Below are 13,523 nucleotides of genomic sequence, written 5' to 3'. Positions count from 1 at the left end.
TGTGTGGGACTTAATACTTTTTGGGTGAATCCTAAGTCAGTAAGTTCCTTAGTGAGGGTATCAGCAGGTTTGTCTTTAAAGTCATTGGGCCTCATTACACGGAAGGCGGTGATCCAGGGTGCTATTAGCACCCTGGACCATGCCGGTAAATTACCGGCACCGCCTTGGCGGAAAGGGGATTTACCGCCCCATTCCAAGGTTGGTGGGGCGGTAAATCCCCCTTCCGCCATTGCCCTTCCCCATTCCCATTTCTGCCCCATAGGGCTCTATGGGAATGGGGAAGGCGCTAATTACGGCACCGCAATTTTGCGGTGCCGTAATTAGCTCCGAGGTCCCTTAGCGGGTTGGTTTTTAACACCTGCAAAAAGCAGGCGTTAAAGCACCAACCCGCTAAGGGACCTCGTAGTAAGGCGGTAATGGTTAACGGTCACCGTTACCATTAACAGTGGCCGTTAACCATTACCGCCTTCCGTGTAATGAGGCCCATTGAATCCTAAATTAAGGTCTCCTAATAGGAGGGTCTTGGTGGAGCTTTTGATGTTATTACTGAGTATGTGGATGAGGTGTTCCTGAAAGTCTACGGGGAGGCCTGGGGGGCGGTGTAATACATGAATGTTGATGGTGCTGTTCGGGGACAGTGTGAGTTTAGCAGATAGAAAGTCAGAGTTTCTGGTCAAGGGGTGACTGACAAGTCGAAGAGGGAGGCTCTCTTTGTAGATGAGGGCTACTCCGCCTCCTACTCGTGCTAGTCTATACTGTCTGAGGATGGTGAAGCCTGGTGGTAGTGCAAGTGTAACGGCGGGGCCAGAAACTTCATGTAGCCAAGTTTCTGTGATGGCAAGTAGGTCAATGTTATTGTCGGTTATAAGGTCGTGAATTTCAGGTGCATGAGCTGGGAGGGAGCATACATTGAGGAGGGCACATTTGATGTGGGGTGTGTGTGAGTTTTTTGTGGTGTGTAGGTGGTGATGGAGTCTAGTGTGTCATGTGTAATGGCAGTGTGGGGCCTGATGTGGTTGGTGGGTGACTGTTTGCATGTGCTAGTGTGTTCGATGAGAGGGGTGTGTTTTTGGATAGAGCGGGAGCCTAGTCTATCATTTCTGAGTGCTGTGGGAGTGGGTTGAGAGCTGTATTCTATAGTCAGAGTGTGAGTTTGGAATCTGTTCATTCTACACATTGTGGTGAGGCATGGTGGTGCAGAGGATGTGGCTGCTAATGACTGGTGTGCTTGTTGTGAAGTATCCATGGCAGTGGGTTGAGTGGGAGCAGTAGCAGGGCTTAGCGGTGTTCGTTGCAAAAGGGTGAGTGTGGTGTAAGGGGAGAGAGCAGAGAGTGTGATAAGGAAGGTGAGCAGAGTGGTAGTGGTAGGAGAGTTGGAGGTGGAGAGCTTACTGGTGACTATGGGCATCATTGTGTGTGTGAGTCAGAGACAGTTGGTGGTGACCGTGTAGGGTGATAAATATCAGCAGTACGATATTAAGGGTGGCCTAAAAACAGCAATAGGCAAATTAGATTTTAAGCAGGGTGGCCTAAAAACAAGAGGCAAATTCGATTTTAAGCAGGGTGGCCTAAAACAGGGTGGCCTAAAAACAATAGGCAAATTCGATTTTAAGCAGGGTGGCCTAAAAAAAGCAATAGGCAAATTTGATTAAATCAGGGTAGGCAATGTAGCTACATCATGAGGCTTGGGTGGCAGCCGGGAAGTAAATGATAGTATGCTATGGGCAGCAACGTGGCTAGTAATGCAATGGGCAACATAGTGGCTAGTAATGCAATGGGCACAAAATGGCTAGTAATGCAATGGGCACACAATGGCTACTAGTGCAATGGGCAGACAATGGCTAGTAATGCAATGAGCAACACAGTGGCTAGTAATTCAAAGGGCAACATAATGGCTAGTAATGCAATGGGCACACGATGGCTAGTAATGCAATGGGCAGCACAGAGGCTAGTATGGCTAGTAATGCAATAGGCACCCAATGGCTAGTAATGCAAGGGCAACATAGTGGCTAGTAATGCATGGGCAATATAGCGGCTAGTAATTCAATGGGCACACAATGGCTAGTAATGCAATGGGCTCACAATGGCTAGTAGTTCAATGGACAACACAATGGCTAGTAATTCAAAGGGCAACATAGTGGCTTGTAATGCAATGGGCACACAATGGGCCTCATTACACGGTATGCGGTAAAAACCGGCAATTACCGGCATGGCGTAAATAGCGTGTCCGCCCTCGCAAGAGGCCGCAAATTGCATGCCATTACAAGATCGCGGGCACGAGCCTACCGCCATGCCGGTAATGAGCCTACCGCCATGCCGCAAAAGTCCCCAAAAAGTCCCTTAACGGCATCCGAGAAAGCACTGTTAGCACTTCCGCCCTGCCGCCACATGCAAATAGCGGTTTCCGCAAATAGCGGTGACCGCCATTAGCGGTCACCGATAATAGCGGTCACCGCTATATTGCGGAAACGGAAATAGCGTCATCGCACCGGAACGGGAAAGAGCACGGCGGCCATCTTTAAAAACACAATCCATTGCCATCCCCCTTATCCAGGACACCTTACCAGGAACCACGTTGGGAAATACACCAAGGACACCGTGAAGATGCCCAAGGCCATTAAAAAATCGTCTGAGCGGCAACGCAAGGAGAAGTTTTGCAAGGAGGAGCTCCTGATGCTAACGCAGACACTAGCAGACAATGCTCATGTCGTCTTCAACAACGACATGCGTCGGGAGACCATTGTGAAGAAGAAGGCCATCTGGGAAGAGGTAGCCCACAAGGTCAGCGCGGTAGGCACCACAACCCGCACAGTCAAAGACTGCCGAAAGAGGTGGGATGACCTCCGGCTCCGTGTGCGGAACATTCTATCCGTGAACCGCAACCTGGCTACGGGCACAGGAGGAGGCAGTGAATCGCCAATCAAGCTCACCGAGTGGGAGGAGACATGCGCATCAACCATCGGGGTGGAATGCATTGAGGGAGTTGGACAAATGGAGCATGGCGTGGCCGTTTCGTCCGATGGAGGTGAGTGTATGCATCAAACAATGCACAGTGAAGTGTGATGTTCCCCCTAATCATGTGTCCATATCAATGCTGTGGCTCCAGCCACAAACAGACATGCATGCATCACCACATGCCCAAACAACACAGACCCATTCATGCATGACCCACCCAACATCCCCATTACCTGCATCCACACTGAAGAGCCCGGAATGCATAGAACGGCATGACGTATTCATTTTGCTCAAGGCAGGTCGAGCCATTACTGATGGTTGTCAACATTTCTCACCCTTGCAGGATCACACACTGACACTGAGGAGGCACGCATTTCCACACCTGCTCCCACATCCAGCAAAAAAGCAAGGAGGGATGCCACAGGGGACACCGCCACATCCACAAGGGCAGCCAGGACGAGTGTCCATGACCACAGGGACAAAAGCAGCCGGAACACCAGTTGCACGCATCCACAGGCCATGGCTGCTCCCGTCGTGGCACCCACGGAAGTGTGTCTCCCAGCAGGTGAGGGCAGCATCGAGGGAATGCACTCTGCTGCCACCAGCTCAACGGGTGAAGCAGCAGCCACGGCCCCACCTTCAGATGAGGAGGACACACCTGCCATTGATGCCGATAGCCAGAGCCCCAGACCAACAAGCCCCTTACTGGCAAGCCCGAGGTACTCCTCAGGTCCGGGTAGTCATGGAGATTCACCCACCCCTGAAGGGATATGGAGCCCCCAGATATCCTCTCCTGATGCAAATGCAATGGGACCAGGTGCATCAGCCATCCCACCAGCACCCACCATGCGACATGACCTCTCAAGCATCTACCAGAGGCAGAACGAGATGAGTGGCCTAGTAGGTCAACATGTGGCAGAGACAGTCCGCCTGAGGGAGGACATTGCTACATTGGCACAGCAGACAAGGGAGGGCATGGAGGCATGCACCAGCCGAATCTGCAGTGAAATGGCCCAACTGCGGCAGGCCATGAACCGCATAGCAGACGCTATTGAGCGTCGGTGCCCACTCACGGCCCAGGAAGAACCAGGCCCCTCCTCGTCTGGGAGTTCACGCCAGACTAGTCCCCTGCGCCGGTCTATGCGGAACCTGCGGCGCACGGCTTCACAACCACCAGATGACGATGCAGGCACTGGCAAATAGGGCCACCAGGATTCGTGTGCCACATGTGGACACAATCACGTCATGAGACTCACATGGGAGTGTTGAGGGGGGAGGGGGGTAAGGGTCTGTTTGGGTGTGTTGAGGGGGGAGGGGGGTAAGGGTCTGTTTGGGTGTGTTGAGGGGGGAGGGGGGTAAGGGTCTGTTTGGGTGTGTTGAGGGGGGAGGGGGGTAAGGGTCTGTTTGGGTGTGTTGAGGGGGGAGGGGGGTAAGGGTCTGTTTGGGTGTGTTGAGGGGGGAGGGGGGTAAGGGTGTATTTTGGGAGTTTGGGTAATGCACTTTCGTACCACAATATGTTCAATATACACTGTTCAGAGTTTGAAACCCAAGCGTGGTCTCCATTATTGTGTATGTGTCATTCATTGTGGACAGGGTCCTTTGTGGGCCTCGAAACATGCACCAGGGCAACAATTCCCATCTACGTCCATGCTATTTCACCTTGGTGCATGATGAGATTACAGAATCAGATGCTGATGTACATCGTGTGCCTCCTTGGCACTGCCTCTTTCATGTCCTGCCGGGGCATTCCACCCGCACTCATCCTCAGCCACATCTTACTCTTCTGGTGGTTGCATGTCAATTTCAGGTGGCATAGGCACGTTCCATCATATGCACATTTTGTGATGCTCTACACATGCCATGGTTGTCTTTGCCACTTTGACACGGCCGTACAGGAGTGCCACACCCAGGCCGCTTAGGCAGCGGAGCACTGTCATTGGAGGGATGTACTATATTGTTGTCCTCTTCCTGCTGGTTCTGTGGGTTCCGTACAGGTGTTGGGAGCCACCTCCTCAGTGGATCACTGGCATTGCCTGTATGGTGTGAGGAATGGGTACCTGTTACGGGTCACCTCTGGTGTGGGCTGTTGTTGTTGGTGCTGCACTGCTATCATGTAGTCAAGGCTGTCATGTCATGCTGCTGCTATTGGCACCATCTTGGTGTGGGAAGGGGTGTGGGTAGGGGTGTGGTGTGCTCTTTTGTGCTGCCTGTCTCCATTGCATGCACCTGTGCTGATTGTGTCCACCTGTAGTTGATGGGTACACTGCTCAGGTCTCTTAACGGGTGCTTTTCGATGCCGTTATTAGCGCCATGCCGGTAAGGGGTTTTTGGGTGTTTTACATGCCGCTAATACCATGTCCGCATGGCTTGTGATGGCCTGGTATTAGCGGCATGGCGGTAATTCCGGCCTGGGGTCGCGCGCCCGCGGTCTTGCCGCTATTAGTGGCACCGTAATTAACGGGTGCGCAGATAGCGGTGGGTTCGGGTCGTGATTGGCTTAGGGAATTAACGGTACCGGTAAATCTTTACCGGTACCGGTATTCCATTACCGCACAACGTGTAATGAGGCCCAATGGCTAGTAATGCAATGGGCAGCACAGAGGCTAGTATGGCTAGTAATGCAATAGGCACACAATGCCTAGTAATGCAAGGGCAACATAGTGGCTAGTAAAGCAAAGGGCAACATAGTGGCTAGTAATGCAATGGTCACACAATTGCATTGGGGAGACGGTTCTGTGTTTGTAGCGGCAAAGGCGTGGTAGGTTACAAGAGTGAGTCAGGTAAATAAGATGCGGCCGTGATGAACGAGGTGATACTGGTGCTTACCGCATGATGGGAAGGTGGTAATGATACAGAGGAGGTCATGCCATGCAGCTGTTGCAAATGTTGCTAGGCGACCAGTAAATATGCTTGAACACCACCATTTTAGATGGCTTCCTCATGTTGTCGGCCTGATTTCAACTACGGCACTGCACAGTAGAAGGGTATGGCATACGGGCAGATGGGAGGCAGCTTCAGAAGCCCTGTGTGGTGTTTAAAAAGCTTATCCACAAGATGATAGAAAGTGCGAGGATGAATGCGGCGATGCCGCTCCTCCTCCTAAATCGGACGCTGGTGCAGAAGGGGGCTCCTGCCCTACGATGCAGCTGCTGGTAGAACTGGCAAAGACAGGATCGGTCCTTAGCACGAGGACCGGCTCTCGCCTTCCGGTGCCTGTGGGTCACGGAAGTATTGTTTGTCGATATGGCCAAACCCCCGCCAGTTCTCGCTAAAACAGATTCCCAAATATTCGAATCTAGTGACCCTGGGTATAGGATCTCCCCACTCCAGATCGTACGGAACTTAATGTGTCTTCCACCCACACTCCTGTACGCCATGACAGCTGATTTTTTTAGAATTCACTGTCAACTTGCGAGAGGCCATAAATTGGGTGTAGGCTTCCACCAGACGTTGTAATGCTATAGGAGTGCACGCGATAATTACCATGTCGTCAGCATAGCCTAGTACTGGAAGTGAGACTCCTCCTACCCTGATATAATCAGCATTGGAACTAACCAGAGCCTGATAAACACCATTTATGTACAGGGCAAATAATACTGGTGCCACAACACAACCCTGCCGGACTGTTAGGCAGAATCCAGGGCAGTTCCCTTAGGGAGGACTACCCCAGATTAGGACTACAGGTGAGAGCAATAAATCCCCTTTGGTATCAGTCTGTACCACAAAGATTTAGTTGGTAAATTCCTTCCCCATTCCCATGGGATTGGGGAAGGCGCTAATTACGGCACCGCAATTTTGCGGTGCCGTAATTAGCTCCGAGGTCCCTTAGCGGGTTGGTTTTTAACACCTGCAAAAAGCAGGCGTTAAAGCACCAACCCGCTAAGGGACCTCGTAGTAAGGCGGTAATGGTTAACGGTCACCGTTACCATTAACAGTGGCCGTTAACCATTACCGCCTTCCGTGTAATGAGGCCCATTGAATCCTAAATTAAGGTCTCCTAATAGGAGGGTCTTGGTGGAGCTTTTGATGTTATTACTGAGTATGTGGATGAGGTGTTCCTGAAAGTCTACGGGGAGGCCTGGGGGGCGGTGTAATACATGAATGTTGATGGTGCTGTTCGGGGACAGTGTGAGTTTAGCAGATAAAAAGTCAGAGTTTCTGGTCAAGGGGTGACTGACAAGTCGAAGAGGGAGGCTCTCTTTGTAGATGAGGGCTACTCCGCCTCCTACTCGTGCTAGTCTATCTTGTCTGAGGATGGTGAAGCCTGGTGGTAGTGCAAGTGTAACGGCGGGGCCAGAAACTTCATGTAGCCAAGTTTCTGTGATGGCAAGTAGGTCAATGTTATTGTCGGTTATAAGGTCGTGAATTTCAGGTGCATGAGCTGGGAGGGAGCATACATTGAGGAGGGCACATTTGATGTGGGGTGTGTGTGAGTTTTTTGTGGTGTGTAGGTGGTGATGGAGTCTAGTGTGTCATGTGTAATGGCAGTGTGGGGTCTGATGTGGTTGGTGGGTGACTGTTTGCATGTGCTAGTGTGTTCGATGAGAGGGGTGTGTTTTTGGATAGAGCGGGAGCCTAGTCTATCATTTCTGAGTGCTGTGGGAGTGGGTTGAGAGCTGTATTCTATAGTCAGAGTGTGAGTTCGGAATCTGTTCATTCTACACATTGTGGTGAGGCATGGTGGTGCAGAGGATGTGGCTGCTAATGACTGGTGTGCTTGTTGTGAAGTATCCATGGCAGTGGGTTGAGTGGGAGCAGTAGCAGGGCTTAGCGGTGTTCGTTGCAAAAGGGTGAGTGTGGTGTAAGGGGAGAGAGCAGAGAGTGTGATAAGGAAGGTGAGCAGAGTGGTAGTGGTAGGAGAGTTGGAGGTGGAGAGCTTACTGGTGACTATGGGCATCATTGTGTGTGTGAGTCAGAGACAGTTGGTGGTGACCGTGTAGGGTGATAAATATCAGCAGTACGATATTAAGGGTGGCCTAAAAACAGCAATAGGCAAATTAGATTTTAAGCAGGGTGGCCTAAAAACAAGAGGCAAATTCGATTTTAAGCAGGGTGGCCTAAAACAGGGTGGCCTAAAAACAATAGGCAAATTCGATTTTAAGCAGGGTGGCCTAAAAAAAGCAATAGGCAAATTTGATTAAATCAGGGTAGGCAATGTAGCTACATCATGAGGCTTGGGTGGCAGCCGGGAAGTAAATGATAGTATGCTATGGGCAGCAACGTGGCTAGTAATGCAATGGGCAACATAGTGGATAGTAATGCAATGGGCACAAAATGGCTAGTAATGCAATGGGCACACAATGGCTACTAGTGCAATGGGCAGACAATGACTAGTAATGCAATGAGCAACACAGTGGCTAGTAATTCAAAGGGCAACATAATGGCTAGTAATGCAATGGGCACACGATGGCTAGTAATGCAATGGGCAGCACAGAGGCTAGTATGGATAGTAATGCAATAGGCACCCAATGGCTAGTAATGCAAGTGCAACATAGTGGCTAGTAATGCATGGGCAATATAGCGGCTAGTAATTCAATGGGCACACAATGGCTAGTAATGCAATGGGCTCACAATGGCTAGTAGTTCAATGGACAACACAATGGCTAGTAATTCAAAGGGCAACATAGTGGCTTGTAATGCAATGGGCACACAATGGGCCTCATTACACGGTATGCGGTAAAAACCGGCAATTACCGGCATGGCGTAAATAGCGTGTCCGCCCTCGCAAGAGGCCGCAAATTGCATGCCATTACGAGATCGCGGGCACGAGCCTACCGCCATGCCGGTAATGAGCCTACCGCCATGCCGCAAAAGTCCCCAAAAAGTCCCTTAACGGCATCCGAGAAAGTGCTGTTAGCACTTCCGCCCTGCCGCCACATGCAAATAGCGGTTTCCGCAAATAGCGGTGACCGCCATTAGCGGTCACCGATAATAGCGGTCACCGCTATATTGCGGAAACGGAAATAGCGTCATCGCACCGGAACGGGAAAGAGCACGGCGGCCATCTTTAAAAACACAATCCATTGCCATCCCCCTTATCTTGGACACCTTACCAGGAACCACGTTGGGAAATACACCAAGGACACCGTGAAGATGCCCAAGGCCATTAAAAAATCGTCTGAGCGGCAACGCAAGGAGAAGTTTTGCAAGGAGGAGCTCCTGATGCTAACGCAGACACTAGCAGACAATGCTCATGTCGTCTTCAACAACGACATGCGTCGGGAGACCATTGTGAAGAAGAAGGCCATCTGGGAAGAGGTAGCCCACAAGGTCAGCGCGGTAGGCACCACAACCCGCACAGTCAAAGACTGCCGAAAGAGGTGGGATGACCTCCGGCTGTGTGTGCGGAACATTCTATCCGTGAACCGCAACCTGGTTACGGGCACAGGAGGAGGCAGTGAATCGCCAATCAAGCTCACCGACAAATGGAGCATGGCGTGGCAGTTTCGTCCGATGGAGGTGAGTGTATGCATCAAACAATGCACAGTGAAGTGTGATGTTCCCCCTAATCATGTGTCCATATCAATGCCGTGGCTCCAGCCACAAACAGACATGCATGCATCACCACATGCCCAAACAACACAGACCCATTCATGCATGACCCACCCAACATCCCCATTACCTGCATCCACACTGAAGAGCCCGGAATGCATAGAACGGCATGACGTATTCATTTTGCTCAAGGCAGGTCGACCCATTACTGATGGTTGTCAACATTTCTCACCCTTGCAGGATCACACACTGACACTGAGGAGGCACGCACTTCCACACCTGCTCCCACATCCAGCAAAAAAGCAAGGAGGGATGCCACAGGGGACACCGCCACATCCACAAGGGCAGCCAGGACGAGTGTCCATGACCACAGGGACAAAAGCAGCCGGAACACCAGTTGCACGCATCCACAGGCCATGGCTGCTCCCGTCGTGGCACCCACGGAAGTGTGTCTCCCAGCAGGTGAGGGCAGCATCGAGGGAATGCACTCTGCTGCCACCAGCTCAACGGGTGAAGCAGCAGCCACGGCCCCACCTTCAGATGAGGAGGACACACCTGCCATTGATGCCGATAGCCAGAGCCCCAGACCAACAAGCCCCTTACTGGCAAGCCTGAGGTACTCCTCAGGTCCGGGTAGTCATGGAGATTCACCCACCCCTGAAGGGATATGGAGCCCCCAGATATCCTCTCCTGATGCAAATGCAATGGGACCAGGTGCATCAGCCATCCCACCAGCACCCACCATGCGACATGACCTCTCGAGCATCTACCAGAGGCAGAACGAGATGAGTGGCCTAGTAGGTCAACATGTGGCAGAGACAGTCCGCCTGAGGGAGGACATTGCTACATTGGCACAGCAGACAAGGGAGGGCATGGAGGCATGCACCAGCCGAATCTGCAGTGAAATGGCCCAACTGCGGCAGGCCATGAACCGCATAGCAGACGCTATTGAGCGTCGGTGCCCACTCACGGCCCAGGAAGAACCAGGCCCCTCCTCGTCTGGGAGTTCACGCCAGACTAGTCCCCTGCGCCGGTCTATGCGGAACCTGCGGCGCACGGCTTCACAACCACCAGATGACGATGCAGGCACTGGCAAATAGGGCCACCAGGATTCGTGTGCCACATGTGGCGATGGACACAATCACGTCATGAGACTCACATGGGAGTGTTGAGGGGGGAGGGGGGTAAGGGTCTGTTTGGGTGTGTTGAGGGGGGAGGGGGGTAAGGGTCTGTTTGGGTGTGTTGAGGGGGGAGGGGGGTAAGGGTCTGTTTGGGTGTGTTGAGGGGGGAGGGGGGTACGGGTCTGTTTGGGTGTGTTGAGGGGGAGGGGGGTAAGGGTCTGTTTCGGTGTGTTGAGGGGGGAGGGGTGTAAGGGTCTGTTTGGGTGTGTTGAGGGGGGAGGGGGGTAAGGGTGTATTTTGGGAGTTTGGGTAATGCACTTTCGTACCACAATATGTTCAATATACACTGTTCAGAGTTTGAAACCCAAGCGTGGTCTCCATTATTGTGTATGTGTCATTCATTGTGGACAGGGTCCTTTGTGGGCCTCGAAACATGCACCAGGGCAACAATTCCCATCTACGTCCATGCTATTTCACCTTGGTGCATGATGAGATTACAGAATCAGATGCTGATGTTCATCGTGTGCCTCCTTGGCACTGCCTCTTTCATGTCCTGCCGGGGCATTCCACCCGCACTCATCCTCAGCCACATCATACTCTTCTGGTGGTTGCATGTCAATTTCAGGTGGCATAGGCACGTTCCATCATATGCACATTTTGTGATGCTCTACACATGCCATGGTTGTCTTTGCCACTTTGACACGGCCGTACAGGAGTGCCACACCCAGGCCGCTTAGGCAGCGGAGCACTGTCATTGGAGGGATGTACTATATTGTTGTCCTCTTCCTGCTGGTTCTGTGGGTTCCGTACAGGTGTTGGGAGCCACCTCCTCAGTGGATCACTGGCATTGCCTGTATGGTGTGAGGAATGGGTACCTGTTACGGGTCACCTCTGGTGTGGGCTGTTGTTGTTGGTGCTGCACTGCTATCATGTAGTCAAGGCTGTCATGTCATGCTGCTGCTATTGGCACCATCTTGGTGTGGGAAGGGGTGTGGGTAGGGGTGTGGTGTGCTCTTTTGTGCTGCCTGTCTCCATTGCATGCACCTGTGCTGATTGTGTCCACCTGTAGTTGATGGGTACACTGCTCAGGTCTCTTAACGGGTGCTTTTCGATGCCGTTATTAGCGCCATGCCGGTAAGGGGTTTTTGGGTGTTTTACATGCCGCTAATACCATGTCCGCATGGCTTTGTGGTATTAGCGGCATGGCGCTAATTCCGGCCTGGGGTCGCGCGCCCGCGGTCTTGCCGCTATTAGTGGCACCGTAATTAACGGGTGCGCAGATAGCGGTGGGTTCGGGTCGTGATTGGCTTAGGGAATTAACGGTACCGGTAAATCTTTACCGGTACCGGTATTCCATTACCGCACAACGTGTAATGAGGCCCAATGGCTAGTAATGCAATGGGCAGCACAGAGGCTAGTATGGCTAGTAATGCAATAGGCACACAATGCCTAGTAATGCAAGGGCAACATAGTGGCTAGTAAAGCAAAGGGCAACATAGTGGCTAGTAATGCAATGGTCACACAATTGCATTGGGGAGACGGTTCTGTGTTTGTAGCGGCAAAGGCGTGGTAGGTTACAAGAGTGAGTCAGGTAAATAAGATGCGGCCGTGATGAACGAGGTGATACTGGTGCTTACCGCATGATGGGAAGGTGGTAATGATACAGAGGAGGTCATGCCATGCAGCTGTTGCAAATGTTGCTAGGCGACCAGTAAATATGCTTGAACACCACCATTTTAGATGGCTTCCTCATGTTGTCGGCCTGATTTCAACTACGGCACTGCACAGTAGAAGGGTATGGCATACGGGCAGATGGGAGGCAGCTTCAGAAGCCCTGTGTGGTGTTTAAAAAGCTTATCCACAAGATGATAGAAAGTGCGAGGATGAATGCGGCGATGCCGCTCCTCCTCCTAAATCGGACGCTGGTGCAGAAGGGGGCTCCTGCCCTACGATGCAGCTGCTGGTAGAACTGGCAAAGACAGGATCGGTCCTTAATCGAGGTCCTTAGCACGAGGACCGGCTCTCGCCTTCCGGTGCCTGTGGGTCACGGAAGTATTGTTTGTCGATATGGCCAAACCCCCGCCAGTTCTCGCTAAAAGAGATTCCCAAATATTCGAATCTAGTGACCCTGGGTATAGGATCTCCCCACTCCAGATCGTACGGAATTTAATGTGTCTTCCACCCACACTCCTGTACGCCATGACAGCTGATTTTTTTAGAATTCACTGTCAACTTGCGAGAGGCCATAAATTGGGTGTAGGCTTCCACCAGACGTTGTAATGCTATAGGAGTGCACGCGATAATTACCATGTCGTCAGCATAGCCTAGTACTGGAAGTGAGACTCCTCCTACCCTGATATAATCAGCATTGGAACTAACCAGAGCCTGATAAACACCATTTAACTACAGGGCAAATAATACTGGTGCCACAACACAACCCTGCCGGACTGTTAGGCAGAATCCAGGGCAGTTCCCTTAGGGAGGACTACCCCAGATTAGGACTACAGGTGAGAGCAATAAATCCCCTTTGGTATCAGTCTGTACCACAAAGATTTAGTTGGTAGCTGTGGCTGAGCATTCAGACTTATCTCAAGAGGGAGATGAGCAATATTCAGGGTTGACACAATAGGTAGTACAGTACTATAGAACAAGGAAACACTGACCAAAGCATTATATTAAAAAGAGAAAATATATTTATTTTATACACTTCTAAATCAACACATAGATCACAGTTAATAAAGTAAGTTAAGTTTAGTCAAAAGAAAAGCATATACAACTCCCTATTCAATTGTAGACAAGTTTGAGGTAGAGTGAAAACTGAGCAAAATGGTACAGTAAAAACCAACTACAAATGGCACTCTAACAATTTAACGAAAGGGAGGGAAAGCACAAGTTAAACGGAAATATCTTCAGACACCCCCTAGCAACACTTCCCTCAAGTTTTGTGAACAAGTA

Source organism: Ambystoma mexicanum, chromosome 1q (assembly GCF_040938575.1).
Source record: "Ambystoma mexicanum isolate Mex_15411 chromosome 1q, UKY_AmexF1_1, whole genome shotgun sequence".
Lineage (NCBI taxonomy): Eukaryota > Metazoa > Chordata > Amphibia > Caudata > Ambystomatidae > Ambystoma > Ambystoma mexicanum.
Note: the sequence above shows the minus strand (reverse complement) of the source record.